The sequence below is a fragment of the Coenobita brevimanus genome, chromosome 85 (assembly GCF_032717465.1).
Source record: "Coenobita brevimanus isolate Jiangsu-jjx chromosome 85, ASM3271746v2, whole genome shotgun sequence".
In the NCBI taxonomy this organism is placed as follows: domain Eukaryota; kingdom Metazoa; phylum Arthropoda; class Malacostraca; order Decapoda; family Coenobitidae; genus Coenobita; species Coenobita brevimanus.
In genome coordinates, this window is record NC_137038.1 from 18,194,811 (window position 1) to 18,210,280 (window position 15,470).

At 41.2% G+C, this 15,470-nt stretch overlaps 1 protein-coding gene and 1 non-coding gene across 2 annotated transcripts in view; one reads left to right on the forward strand and one right to left on the reverse strand.

Annotated features, from left to right (window-relative positions):
- YME1L (ATP-dependent zinc metalloprotease YME1L) overlaps positions 1-15,470 on the reverse strand; it is a 757,090-nt gene that overhangs the window by 65,230 nt on the left and 676,390 nt on the right. The gene's annotated exons all lie outside the window — the stretch shown is intronic.
- LOC145410510 (5S ribosomal RNA) lies at positions 11,755-11,873 on the forward strand. Its single transcript, XR_013899300.1, has one exon. It is a non-coding gene; the product is annotated as a 5S ribosomal RNA (ribosomal RNA).

Consider the following 15,470-nt stretch of genomic DNA (forward strand, 5'->3'; position numbering starts at 1 on the left):
TGAAAATAAAGCACTTAGAAGAATATTAGGAGTTAAGTGGTGGGAAAGGATACCAAATAGTAGAATTAGAGAAATAACAGGAGTGCAGCCGATCGATGAATATGTTAGATTCTCACAATGGAAGTGGCTACGACATGGGTACAGGAGACAGGGAATAGTACGAGGTACACCAGGGTGGGTGGCACTTGGTAGGAGAGGTAGAGGAAGGCCAAAAGAGACGTGGGTGAGGACAATGAGACGGGAAGCTGGAGATGAGTGTTGGGGAGATCTTGAGGAGTTAGCACAAGATAGGATGTGGTGGTGTGAGTTCATCGAGGCCCTATGCATCCCCGAGGGTGCCACAGGAAATGATTGATTGATTGATTGATGGTCGCTTTTGCCGAATGGGGTGTGATACATTATATTGTCAATTAAATTTTCTTGCCTAGTAAATATAAGATCCAGTACTAATGAATCATCAAGTCCTCTTTTTCTGGTGTTTTCCTTTACATGTTGTGTTAGGAAAACCTCCTGCACAAGATCTAGGAGCTTTTGATCCCAACAGCTTTCATGGCTTTTTACATCTAAAGGATTCCAATTTATATCTGAAGTCTCCAGTTAATAAAATTCTTTCAGATTTCTCTTCCATCCAATGTAATAATGTTCTTAAACTTTGAATTGCACTTTCTGCCAGGTCTTCATATCCACCACTTTCCCAAGTGTTTGTTTTGGGCGGCACGTATAAACTTGCCACAATTAGTTCCCCTTCAGATGTATTAATTTCCAATGCAATCAGTTCTACTTGTGAAGGTATATCTAGTTTTATTTCTTTGACTTGTAGATTTTTTTTTTTTTTTTTTGTAAAGATTACAATTCCTCCTCCCTTTCTTAAATTTCTGTCTCTTCTACATATAATATATTACCCTAAGTTTAGGGTATCATTGCATATCTTTGGGGTTAATTTTGTTTCAGTCAGACAAATAATATGTGGTTCCTTTTCCTTGATGTAGTTTTTTATCTCTAATAATTCCAACACCATTCCATCTACATTTCCGTACATCAACCTAACCATCTTGTTTACACACTTGCCATAAGTTGAGTCTCCTACCTTACTCCTTTTTGTTCCCTGTTGGTTATGTACCACTTTTGTACCTGTAATCCAATTACTTTGTAAAAAAAAAAAGTACTCTTCTCTTCCTCTGATCTTTCCTCATTGTTTGTTTTTGCCTCCTCCCTTTTCTCTTATAGTATTCCCAATTCCTCTTGAGTTAAGCATCTTTTTATCCATATTTTTTAAAATTCCTCTTTTTCCATGAGTACCAATTACTTTGTAAAAAAAAAAAGTACTTCTCTTCCTCTGATCTTTCCTCATTGTTTGTTTCTGTCTCCTCCCTTTTCTCTTTTAGTATTCCCAATTCCTCTTGAGTTTGGCATCTTTTTTATCCATATTTATTTTAATTCCTCTTTTTCCATGAGTTTGTTTGCATTTTTTAGTATTGTCTCCACAGTGCTCATGCTCTGGAAGGTTACTTTCAGCAGTCTTGACTTATTTCTCTCATATTTCCCTTACCTTTTGTGTTCCTCCTTCTCTATATTACAGATTTCCTCTGATACTTCTTTCAATATGCTAATTATATTTGCCATCTCCTTTTTGTCTCATGAAATTTTGTTTTTTCTTTCTTCCTCCCCTATACCTTACTACAGATTTATTGATATCTGCTGAATCTTTGATCAATTTTTGGTTGTTTTGGATTATTTTTTTCACTTCCTTTCCAATGCTTTATTCATCAACTCTTGTTTCTAAGTCTTTCTTTATTTTCACCATTTCAGCATACATAGTTTCTACATTAACTTTATAACTTTGCATTACTTCATTCACCTGGGTTATCTTCTCTTCAGTATCACTATTTTGGTCTATCAGACTACTGTACTTGCTTGTCTGATTGTCTCCGTATCATTTCTGAACTCCTCCATAATACTCTCATGGTTAACAACTGTACCTGCCATTTCACCAATCTTTCTTTTAAGTGAACCCGCTTCAACTGACAGCTCATCTACTGCTGTGTCTTTCTTGTTTAATTGCTTTACTAATTTTCATTTTCCTCCTTCTGCATACACAATTGCTTCTTTATTTCATCCGTTTCACTCTGAAATACCCTTTCCAATCTGTTTACCCTTTCTACTAATTTGTTAAATGTTTGTTTCAACCAATTCTTGGTAGAAATCATCCCATTTTCTACCCTTTCTCTCTTCCCAGCTCCTTCTATATTTACCTCACTTAATTTGGTGGTCCTCTTGTCTTAATGCCGAGAAAAAGAAAAAGTTTTTACTCACAATTATGCATCTTACTTGCCTGTGGTACCGTAGTCGAAACAGCTGGGGTTTGATCAGCACATTCCTGCATTATTTGGCTGTGTTCTGTTATTTTGGCAACACTTTTGCTTAAACTTGGTCTATTGTTTTAAAAAACCATTTAATTAAACCTAGTACAGAGCTTGACTCATTTAATGATACCATTTAGGTACTGTATAGTCAGTTGTAGCCAGGCGAGACCAGCTCAGAGTGAGGTGAAATGACATGTTGTCTCCCTGACGCCCAAACTCTGTGTTTCCTTACGTCTTTGTGTGTGTGTGTGTGTGTGTGTGTGTGTGTGTGTGTGTGTGTGTGTTTCTTACCTACTGTAATTGTATCTTTACAGTAATGCGCAAAGCTCGTACCATCCCGTGTATTAAACAATATTTATCATACATATCCTTAAGTTTATGAATAGTTTTGCCAGACACTATTTCATTCGGTTGTGCATCCTACTGATCAATTACCCTATACTGGAAAATGAAATTTATTACGTTTTTATTGCCTCTCTTTTATGTAGTTTTTTGCAGTGTCCTCTTCCTGATGCTTCTCCATAGGTTATTTATTCATTTATGTCTATTTTCTCTTTCCCTGAGATGCAATTATATAGCATAATCATTTCTTCTCTTCTCCTTCTCTGCTGTAGTGTTGGTAAAATAAATTTTTCTAGTCTTTCTTCATAGCTTAGATCCCTTAAGCTTGGTACCCATCTTGTAGTGGCCCTTTGTCCTTTTTCAATCTTACCTATGTGAATTTTGAGATGAGGATTCCAAACTATTGATGCATACTCCAGGGTTCGTCTGATAAATGATGTTAACATCTTTCCAAGCATGTCTTCATTTATAGATGTATAGTATTCTCATACTAGCAAGCTATGTATACATGTTTCATGGCTTCAGTTATATATGTTAATGCTATTCTCAGATTAGCAAGCAAAATAGAGATGTTATGTACCCTCTCACTGATATGGTCATCTGGAGACAGTCTGTTATTGATAATCACTCCTGGGTCCTTCTCCCTTTCTGTTATGTGTAGGGTTGATCTTCCTAACTTGTAATTCCAATCTGGTCTTTTCTCACTTTCAACAGTGTGAAGAGAGCTTTGGATGTGAGAGGGATGTCTGTTGAGCAAGGAAGAGTGGCTGTGAGTGATAAAAATGAATGGAGAGAAACTGTGAATGAATAAATGATGACGCAGCCCTGAGGGGATATTCTCCCGCATTTGTCTGATGAGCTGATCAGGTCAGATGTGGGAAAGGGGATGGGTCTATTACGATGTGGCAGGGGTAAACCAGCTCAGCTGTCAGGCCCTGCTGTGGATGTCACTGACTGCACTGTGCAATTGACCCTTGTGCAGTGTGGTGTGGTGAGGATCTGTCCCTTCTCCCCCTTGGGGCTAAGATGCGAATGAATGTGCTGAGTAGATGAGTCAGTTAGGAGTGTGTCGACCAGTCTTGGCTACCTCCCTCTCCCTGGGTGCAGCAGCCTAGGCATACAGATAGATAGATAGACCAAACTTAATTACATGACACTTGTCCACATTAAATTCCATTTGCCGTTTATTGCTCCATTCAGGAAGCTTTTTTAATTCCTTTTGCAGCTCTTTGCAACAATCTGTGTTAGTAATTTTCCTTTGAATTTTTGCATCATCCACAAACATATTTAGGTAGCTTCCATTTCCAATGTTACTGTCTATGTCATTTATATATATTTAAAACATAATTGGTGCCAGCACCATGCCCTGTGGCACTGCACTGATCACTTCCCTCCATGATGAGTAATTTCCCCTTCGCCCCTACACCACGGGCTTGTATTGCTTTGACTTGCATGTCCCACTGGCATATTTGGGCTCCGACAGACTCTCAGAAAATATTTGCCAAAAATCAGATATTAGTCCTAGAATATTAAAATTTAATACGCATATGGCACATACCTTCTGCTTTCTCCTGGGATGTTTGCTGAGCCTTCATCGAGTACCGTAGGACTTGTGGAGACCTCTGAAGTTGGGTAACAAAGTCTCGACTTTACACTTCCTGACAACCCGTAATATGATTACCACAGCCTGATATTATCACTAGAAACACTATTCTATGATTTTCAAGTAGTTTGGAATCCATATGCCAAAAAAAATCAGTGAAAGCAATGAAAATTACGAGCACGTATGACCTTCCCACTTGCGCTAGTTCGCCGCTGGTATTCTGTCATTTATTATTCATAAAAACACTCACACTTTATATTCCTATTACTATATAACACTTATATATATCTTCAGTCTTTATCCATAAGTTTCCTTCAGTAATATTAGTTTATTGTCACTGTAGGCATTCAATATCTCTTTCAGTAAAATACGTAGAGAGCCACGGTTTCACTATCACTGTCATAACTTCAAGTATTTGTACTCATATTCTTATATTACTAATTATTTACATTTCTATATACATTTTCTATTTTATTTTCAATATTTACACTTCTGTTTTACTTACACTATGTAATGCACTGTCACTTGCAGTAACTTATAAAACAATATTACACTGTTCCATCATATTTTCATCCATTGCTTTCACAGGAAGAAATCAGTAGGATAGAAGCTGTGGAAGCAATGAAGAAAGTTAAATCAGGGAAAGCCCCAGGAATTGATAGAGTGTGTGGTGAAATGCTGAAGCATGGGGGAGAGATAGTAGTAGAATGGATGTGGAAGATGTGCAGATTGGCCTGGGAGGAAGGTAGAGTCCCGGAGGATTGGAAGTCAGGTATAATTATTCCCTTGTACAAAGGAAAAGGGGAAAAAGAAGTGTGTGGTAATCATAGGGGCATTTGTCTTCTTAGTATAATAGGAAAAGTGTATGGTAGGATACTTATTGACAGAGTTAGAGAAAGAACAGAGAAATTAGTTGGAGAAGAACAGGGAGGCTTTAGGAAGGGAAGAGGTTGTGTAGATCAGATATTCATTCTCAGATCTTTAGTGGAAAAGTTTCTAGAGAAGGGAAAGAAGTTGTATGCAGCTTTCATGGATTTGGAGAAAGCATATGACAGGGTGGATAGACTAGGATTGTGGAAAGTGTTAAGAATATATGGAGTAGATGGGAAGTTGCTGAATGCTGTGAAGAGTATGTACAATGGTGCGAAGGCTGCAGTGCATGTGGATGGTGAACTAAGTGAATTTTTCTCTTTGATAGTTGGGTTGAAACAGGGATGTGTCATGTCTCCATGGTTGTTCAATCTGTACATGCCTGGGGTAATAAAAGAGGTACAAGGTAGGGTAGTGGATGTTGGAGTGGCCCTGGTGAGAGAGGATAGTGTTTGGAAACTCCCTGTACTGTTGTTTGCAGATGATACTGTGTTGTTGAGTGAAGACGAAGGGGAGCTGCAAGGCTTGGTGGATGAGTTTGAGAGAGTGTGTAAGAAACGGAATCTAAAGGTGAATGTAGGGAAGAGTAAAGTGATGGTCTTTGAGAGAGGTGAAGTCAGTGAATGTACAGCGAGGTTGGATGGTGAGGAATTGGAAAATGTGAGTACGTTTAATTACTCGGGTAGTGTGACGAGTAAGGTTGGAGGTTTGGAGGGTGAAGTGCTTGAAAGGGTACAGCAGGGAAGAAAGGTTGCTGGTTCTTTGAAAGCAGTGATAAGAAACAGGGAAGTGAGCATGGAAGTGAAAAAGTTACTACATGACAGTATTGTGATACCAACTCTAACGTACGGAAGCGAAGCTTGGACGTTGTTGGAAGGACACAAGTCAAGAGTGAGAGACATGGAAATGAGTTATTTAAGAGGAGCCTGTGGAGTCACATGGAGGGACAGGCTGACGAATGAGGATATAAAGAAGCATTGTGGTGTTGATGTGGATGTGATAGGAAGCGTTATGAGGAACACACTGAGGTGGTTTGGCCATGTGGAGAGGATGGAGGGTGAAAGACTGACGAAGAGAGTGTATGTGAGTGAGGTGGAGGGGGAAAGAGGGAGGGGGAGGCCAAGGATGAGATGGAGAGATGGGGTGGAGAGGTATATGAGAGAGGGGAGTTGGGAGCAGGGCAGTGAAATGGCGGGGGACAGGGCGACTTGGAGGCGATTTGTTTGTGGCCACCCCAAACGGGATTGAGGCGTCTGGCAATAGGTAGGCTTTCACTTGTTATTTACAAATTATTTACATTTTCCACTTTCACTTTTAGAACTGCTTCTGGCTGTGGTAATCAAAGAAGCAGGTAACGCAGAGGGGAACCTGGCACTCAGCGCACTGCCAAGAGGTGCATTTGTGCTCAGGTGTGCATCGGGTGGTATGTGCACACACCTGGCACCTGCGGATCGCAGCCTTCCTCTTGGTTGTGGCAGGCATTTGCACCAGTCTGTGCCGATCCATGTACGCCCTCTGCTCAAGTCTGTTGGGAAGTCATACTGCATGGTGCCTTGGAGTTGCTGCTGTCACCCTACCATATCTTTCAAGCAGCTGCTGAACACAAGTCCTGGCATACAACCTCAGGGAGAAGGACTTGGGTGGCTTTACCTTCATCTTACAGGATGAAGGTGTTCAGCATCGTCACGTCTATGAGATGCAGAAAAACTTTCCTGTACCACCTAGTGTTCTTCCTGAGGCAGTCGATTTCTCCAATCATTATGTCAGACTTGTCCACCAACCGCATGTTGATATTACAGTCTATGACAGCATCAGGTTTCCTCACAGGTTTGCCTGTCCTACGGTTGACCTTCCCACTGTCTTTCATTTCCCCCCTTGTGTACGGTGGTGAGCATGTTCACGACCCTCTTGTCATGCCACCGAATTGACTGCATCTTCTCAGACTTGCGTAGGTGCACGTCTCCTCACTGCGAGTTTCCTGCCTCTGGGAATTTGGGGAAGTGGACACGATTACTCTTCACAGTGCCACAGGAGCCGATGCCATGCTCTGAAAGATATTTTGCAAGTTTCAGTGCTGTATAATAATTGTCTGTATACAGCACATGATTCCCACCAAAATACCTTTCAAGCAGAACTTTCACTACACAGCCTGAGAAGCCAAGGGGATGTGTTTTGTCCAGATCGACAGTGCTGGCTGAATTGATGACGAAGTCAAGGATGTACCCCGTCTTACAGTCGCACAGTACAAAGAACTTGATTCCAAAGCGATGGCGTTTGCTTGGAACATACTGTACGAACCTCAGACGTCCTCTGAACAGAACCAAGGATTCGTCTATGACAACCTTCTAAAAGGGGTGGAAGAATGACATAAACTTATCCTTTATTCTGCTCAGAATCTCCCGGATCTTCCAAAGTGGGTCGGTTTGGGAAGGTACATCGTTGTTGGCAAAGTGCAAGTGTCCCATGATGTTCCGGAAGCGATCTCTGGCCATGTACTTATTGAAGGTGGGTGAGGGTAGTAAGGGGTCCATGGACCAGTATTCTTCCAATTCATGCTTCTTTGAGTGTGGCATGAGAAGCATGAGGGTGAAGAACACATACAGCTCCTGCACTCCCAGCACGGTCCACTGTTGCATCTTCGCTGCACCTGTACCACCTGCAGAACGTTGTGATTCGTACCTGTTAGTCTCATCACATATGTGATGCATGACTTCGTCATCGAGGAAGGCCAAAAGGAAGACCACACACTCAGCATCTTCATCAAGAGTGAAGGCAGGCTGTATCCCTGAGGAACTCTCGTCAAAATTTAGATGTTCTGGGACGAAATCGGAACCTTCCGTCCACGCGAAGGCGTCCAGGATTCCCTGTCTTGGCAGTGTAGGGTGGGTCAGGGTGGAGGGTGGCTGTGAGGCAGACTGGGCTGTTTCAAGGTCACTCTCACTGACCCTAGGTTGCCCTGTAGCACTAGCAGCCCTTACTGTACTTGCTACTCTACTTTTACGTGTCAGGGATTTACCTCTTCCCCTATGGTCTCCCTTCACTGTTGGTGCTGGTGGCGACTCCAACAACGAAGACTCAGGAGAAAATTCCGCTAAGGATGATAAAGAAATTAAAGGAGTAGGGCTGGGGGAGCAGGGAGGTGATTCACCTTGGGACTCATGGCGGGCTGGGTCACGCGGAGCCATTTTCTGGGGCTAACCCGCCGCCTTTTCACTCCCTTCCCAAATTCCTTCCCTTGCTGCACTAAGGGCTCCTTTCCTTTGGAGCTAGGGATAACTTGGGACACTGAAGTACTAGTACTAGGAGTTTCTGTCACGATTTCCTCCCCCGGCTCATCACATGAATCTCCCGAAAGATCAAAGTCACTATCCATCATTATCAGTGATAATTCAGCAAGTTCACATTCCACTGCAGAGTCACTTAGTCCTTTATTGCCTCCCCCACGAGTTTTTCTAGGGGTTGAGGTCACAGGGACCTTTGCAATGGGCACAGAAGCGGCGGAAATGGCGGGGTGCGAGTGCAACATGGTTTGACCTCAGAGGAAGGAACTGAATGACGTAGCGTATATGGGCAGGCAAGGGTTGACAATGACAACAGGGTGACAGCTGCTAACTTACATGCTAAGAAATGACTGGTAGGAAATCTTGACAATACATAAAAAAATAGGTAGTTCCAGGTGAATGTAAATATCACTTAGGCTTCTCCCTTCCTCTCTTGTAAATATTTTTATTACGAGAATAGATTATACGGCATATTTCAAAGGGGAAATTACCGTGGTAAAAAGCGAAAAAGTGCATGTGAGGTGCTGTCAGGTGATAATTAGCCAATTCCAGGTGTATAGCACTATCATTTACCGTATTTCATTTTGGTATATATTATTTTGTATAAGAATAGGGCATAAGGCTTATTCAATGGATGAAATCTTTGGAAAATTCTGGGGAAGCTTTGCTTTAGCGCAGCACGGCCGGGCAGGCAAGAGGAGAGGGTAATGGAGGTGAGGTGGGGAGGGGAGAGAGAGTAATGGAGGGGAGGTAGGGAGGGGAGTCAAGAACGGGAGAAAATGGCTAAATTGTCAACAATGGATATGAGTACAGATGAGAGAAGGAGTGCTGACTATTGTAGGACATTAGCAGTACATGCTAAAAAAATGATTGGTAGGAAATCTCGACCATACATAAAAAAATAGATAGTTCCAGGTGAATGTAAATATCATACAGGCTTCCCCCTTCCTTTCATATATATATTTTTATTACGAGAAGAGATTATACGGCATATTTCAAAGGGGAAATTACCATGGTAAATTAGCGAATGAGTGCACATGAGGTGTTGTCAGGTGATAATTAGCCAATTCCAGGTGTATAGCACTATCACTTACCTTAGTTCTTTTTGGTATATATTATTTTGTATAAGAATAGGGCATAGGGCTTATTTCAATGGATGAAATCTGTGGAAAATTCTGGGGAAGATTTGCTCGGTGCAGCGCGGCCGGGCAGGCGAGAGGACAGGGTAATGGAAGGGAGGTAGGGAGGGGAGTCAGGAATGGATAAAAATAGCTAAATTGTCAACAAAAGATGGGAGTACAGATAAGATTTGGAGTGCTGACTAGTGTTGGACATTGGCAGTACTGATAGATGATACAAGCCACCACTTGTAAGCCCGAGAGAATTCAAAATAACACAGAATCACAAAAGTGACGCCCCGCGGTATGATCCATTGTGCCCGAGCATTACGAAAGTGACGCCCCGCGGTTAAGGGGTTAATATAGTTCTCATATCCCTTGTTCTAAGAAAATTCTCCATCCAACAGTACAGATTGCCTTGGATACCTCCTTGATGGTAGAGTTTCCACATCTTTGGTGTGGTACTCTGCCTAATGCTTTCTTGAAATCTAAATAGATACTGTCCACCCATCCTTCTCTTTTCTGTAACTCTATCATAACAGTATCACATGATTTTCCCTTTCTAAAACCAAACTGCCTCTCTGTTATCATACTGTGTTCTTCTAGATGTTTTACCCAAATTTTTCCTATCAGTTTTTCTAGGATCTTACTTTCAACACTGGTCAATGATACTGGTCAGTAGTTGAGTGGATTTTGTCTATTCCCTTTCTTGAATAGGGGAACAATGTTTGCTTTCTTCCAATGTCAGGTAGTTTACCTTGACCTAAGGACTCCTTAAGTAATAAATACAATGGTCTGCTTAACTCTTCTGCACATTCATGTAGCACCCAACCTGCGATTTCATCACGACCATTTGCTTTTCCTTTGTCTAATTAAATAACTCTTCCTGTACTTCTTTTTCTGATATTTGTATACCTGGTAATATGTGTGGGCATGCATGTTCCATATCATCTCTCTCAAAATTACTTTCTTTTGTAAAAACTGATTGGAAGTTTCTGTTTAGTGCATCACAAATATCTTTTTCTTGTGTACAGATAATCTCCTCATCCGTAACGGACTGTATTTTATCTTTGACTTTGGTTTTGCTTTGGATGTAGCTGTAAAAAAGCTTAGGTTGATCACTACTTTTATTTACAATGTTTTCCTCAAACTGTCACTGAGCCTCCCTCTTTATCTTTGTTTAATCATTTCTTGCCTGTTTACAGTTGCTATAGTTGTGTGTGTGTGTGTGTGTGTGTGTGTGTGTGTGTGTGTGTGTGTGTGTGTGTGTATTTACTTAGTTGTATTTACCTAGTTGCGATATACAGCAAATGAGCTACGCTCATCGGGTCCCGTCTCTGTTTCTCAGTAAGTCAAATTTAGCTTCAAACTTGTTTAAGTTTCTAGACTACACGATCTCTTTGTCCAGGCTATTCCACAGGTCTATGCATTGATAAGGAAAACTATATTCTTGATATCCTTCAAGCAGCTTGATTTCTTCAGTTTCATTTCATGTCCTCTTGTTACTCTCGTATTCCATACAAACAGATCTTCTCTGTCAACTTTATCTACTCCCATCATGGCCCTGAACACTGCAAAACATGTCGCCCCTCTCTCTCCTTTCCTCTAAGGAAGGCAAATCCAGCTTTTCCAGCCTCTCTCTGTACGACATCTCCCAGGCTGGGGACCACCTTGATTGCTGTGCTTTGTATTCTGTCAATCTTGTTTATATCTTTCTTTTTGTGTGGGGACCACACTACTGCTGCATATTCTAACCTGGGGATGATCATAGCAACTGTCAATTTTTTCATCAGTTCCTCATCCAGATAATGAAATGTTACTCTTATGTTGGTCAAGATTTTATTAGTCTCTCTAACTGTCTTGTTAATGTGTTTTTCAGGTGACAAACTATCCTGAAACAGCACTCCCAAATCTCTCTCTTCTCTCACTTTCGTGATTGGCTCATTACCCATCAAATAAACAGTGATGGTCTCCTGGTACTTTTACCCATTTCCAATATTTTACATTTCTTTGCATTAAATTTCATTTCCCACATCCGGCTCCAATCATGTATCCTATCCAGATTCTACTGCAGCATTTTACAGTCTTCCTCAACTTCTACTTTTCTCAAGATCGTCGCATTATCAGCAAACAGACTTGCATAACTGTTCATTCCATCTACTATACCATTTACGTATATCAAGAACAATACCACGTTGAGTACACCGCTTCCCGTCAGATCAGCGAAGTTAAGCAACGTTGGGTCTGGTTAGTACTTGGATGGGTGACCGCCTGGGAACACCAGATGCTGTTGTCATCCCTACGTGTCAGGTGGGGTTGGTGGAGGATTAGTGCCCCTCCCTGTATAACAATTAACTCTAAGCCCTTGGCCACCCCGGTTGGGATACATGGCGTCTGGCAATGAATGAATGAATGAATGAAAAGAACAATACTGGCGCTAACACCGAGCTCTGTGGGACTCCACTTGTTACTTCCCTCCATCCAGGCATCCTGTCCTTTATTACTGTCCTCATATGTCTGTCTCTCAAAAAGTCTCTCATCAATTCCAGGAGGTTTCCCTTCAGTCCTCCTATGTGCTCCAGTTTCCACAATACTGTAGTCGCTTATAGGGTACCTTATTGTAGGTCTTCTCCAAATCTAAATACACACAATCCACCCAACCATCTCTCTCCTCTGTAGCACGTCAAACATTCTTGGATAAAAGCTCAGTAAGCTGGAAACAGATGACCTTCCACTTCTGAATCCAAACTGACTCTCAGCCAAAATATTCATCTCTTCCAGACATTTTATCCACCTATCTTTCAGTACGCTCACACACAATTTTGCAACAATGCTGGTTAGGGAGACTGGTCTACAATTCAGGGGTTCTTCCCTGTTTCCTCCCTTATAAATCAGTACCACATTCGCCCTCTTCCATTCCCGAGGCACTTTCCCCTCTTCCAAAGAACACACACTTAAACGTGAATCATATCTTCCAGTTGCTCTCTGCATTCCTTCAGTACTCAATTTGAGATTCCATCTGGTCCTGGGGCTTTTCTTACATCTTGAGTTTCCAGTAATTTAAATACTTCCTGGACTTCCACTTTTATATCTTTTATCACTACATTTCTGGTCACTTCCTCCCCCTCCAAAAAACCCCTTTCATTAGTGAAAACCAACTGTAAACAGTTGTTCATTATTTCTGCTTTTAGTTTGGTGAGTCCTTCCTTTTGTTTCAAGCTGCCACTGACAAATCTATAAAACAATTTGGGTTCATCCTTACATTTGTCAATTATACCTTTAACAAAGTTCCTTTCTTCCTCTCTATGTATTCTTGTACATTCACTTCTAGTTCTTTTATATTCTCCCTTTGTTCAATTATTACCTCTCTTTCTCTAGTTGTTCCATGCCATGTCTCTCTCTTTTTATGCAATCATACACCTTCTATTAAACCACTCCTTTTTTCTGTTTTCTTTCCCACTTACTCTTGGCAGATATTTTTCAACTCCTGCATTATACAGTAGAGGTCTTGAAAGATATCCCACTTCCTCTGTATCTCTCTTGTTTCTCTAAATTTTCTCCAATCTGCATTTTTGAAAAATTTTCTCATTTCTGTAAAGTTTGCTTTCTCAAGGTTTTATCTTCCATGCCTATAAAGCTCGTCTCTTGGCACCATGTTCCCTATTATCACCTGGAACTCAATGACCACATGATCACTTTTTCCTATAGGACACAGATATTTCAAAGATTCAATTACATCAGGTTCTTCAGTATCTAATCTTGTTGGCATGTCGTCACCTCGGAATCGTGTCTCTTCTTTGACCCACTGTGTGATTACATTATTCATTGCTATATTTAACAATATAGTGCCCCCGAATCTTCATTGCCTCCTGAGTCCCATTCCTCCCAGTTCACCTCTTTACAGTTAAAATCCCCCATTATATTGTTGCTTTTCTCAATCACTTTCTGTAAATAATCAACCATATCTGACAACATTTCCATACTCATATCTTAAAGGGAACATATACTACTGCCATATCTCTCTTGTTATTCTCTCCAGTTTCTGATTTCATATTTATCACTTCAGCCCTACCCTCTCCCATTTCCACAGTATCCACATTTACATTGTTCTTACTGCTATCATCACTCCTCCTACCGTTTTTTCTTTTCTGTCTCTTCTCCACAGTCTGTATTTACCATCTCCCATATGGATATCAATATCCTCTCTCAACTCGGTCTCTACAAAGCACATAACATCTGGTTCACGTATCTTTAAGAAGTCGTTGATTTCTAACCTTGCCGATATTAAACCGTCAACATTAGTATATGCCACTTTCAAACTTTTTTCGTTGTTTTTTATACCCTCTTCTCTCCTTCTCTCCATCAGTACCACTTCCTCAATTTCTGATCCATGACTCTCCAGTAAAACACTGTCTTCTCTTCCTCTTTTCTCTGTTCATTTTTTGCCTTTGCTTCCTTTACTGACTCCTTCATTTTAGCTCTTTCTTCCTCGTTTGCATCTCTCTTTATCTAAACATATTTGAACCCCTCTTTGTCTGATAATTTCCATATTCTATTGATGATTTCGTTCACTGTTGCCTGGGACTTAACTTTACCTTAAGTGGTCTCGCCCTTCCTTCCTTGTACCTTCCTAACCTAAACAGTTCTTCAATCTCTTCTTCAGCTTCGTTGTTACCCTCCATAACTGATATTATCTCTTTCACCTTACTCAGTTCTTCTTTTTGTCTTTCTGATCTTATTTTCATACGTTTTACTTTTTCTTATCTGCTACATCCCTGACTTAAGATTCTCTACTTCTCAGTACCCTAACCACTTCCTTCTCCACCTTTTCCTTGCTGTTGTTCTATAAGCTCTTTTAAATTTACATTTCCTTCCTCCTGAATTTTCTTCCACTCCTTATGTTGCTCCTTGATTTCCTTAATGTGCTCATCTTGCATCCCTGATTTTGGTTCATACTCATCTAGTTTACTTTTCATCCTGTCCCTTTCTTCTTCCAGTCTCTTATTCTCCCTCTTGAGCTGTTTTCTTTCACTTGAGGCAGATTCAATATTCACTTATAATAATTCTGACGTATGGAAGCGAGGCGTGGACCTTGCAAGAGGGGAACAAGTCAAGAGTGAGAGCAGTGGAAATGAGTTACTTGAGAGGAGCATGTGGAGTGACATGGAGGGACAGGTTGACGAATGAAGAAGTGAAGGAACGTTGTGGGGTAGATGTGGATGTGGTTGAAAAGATTAGGAGAAATACACTGAGGTGGTTTGGACATGTGGAGAGGATGGAGAATGAAAGACTGACTAAGAGGGTGTATGTAGGTGAGGTGGAGGGAGGGAGAGGGAGGGGTAGACCGAGGATGAGGTGGAGGGATGGAGTTGAGAGGTATGTGAGGGAGGGGGGGGTGAGTTGGGGGGAGGGGAGTCAAATGGTGGGTGACAGAGTGACTTGGAGGCGTTTTGTCTGCGGCCACCCTTTGCGGGATTAGGGCGTCGGGCTATAGATAGATAGATAGATAGAATTCTGTAACTTCTCTTTCTTGCTCATCACTGCGTGTTCAAACTTTTTCCAGTTTATTCTGCAAAACTTTGATCTCCTTCTCCTTCTCTAGAGTCCGTTCCTGTAACTCTCTAATTACCGCCCATACCTTTTTTAACTCCTGGACATTCCTCTCCACCGTTTTCTCTACTCCTGCTACTCTTCTTTGGTACAGCTTAGTATAGTACTTCCTTTTCCCACATCTTCGTCGGCAAAGCCTGCAAATTCCTTTTCACCAGTTATAAACAAAGATCGGTCCTTCTCCGTCATGATGCAACCATATGGAAACTTTATTTTTCTACAGTATCTTGTACTCTTTATGACTGAAACCTGCGGGTATTTTTACTAAAATCCGACGGGACCA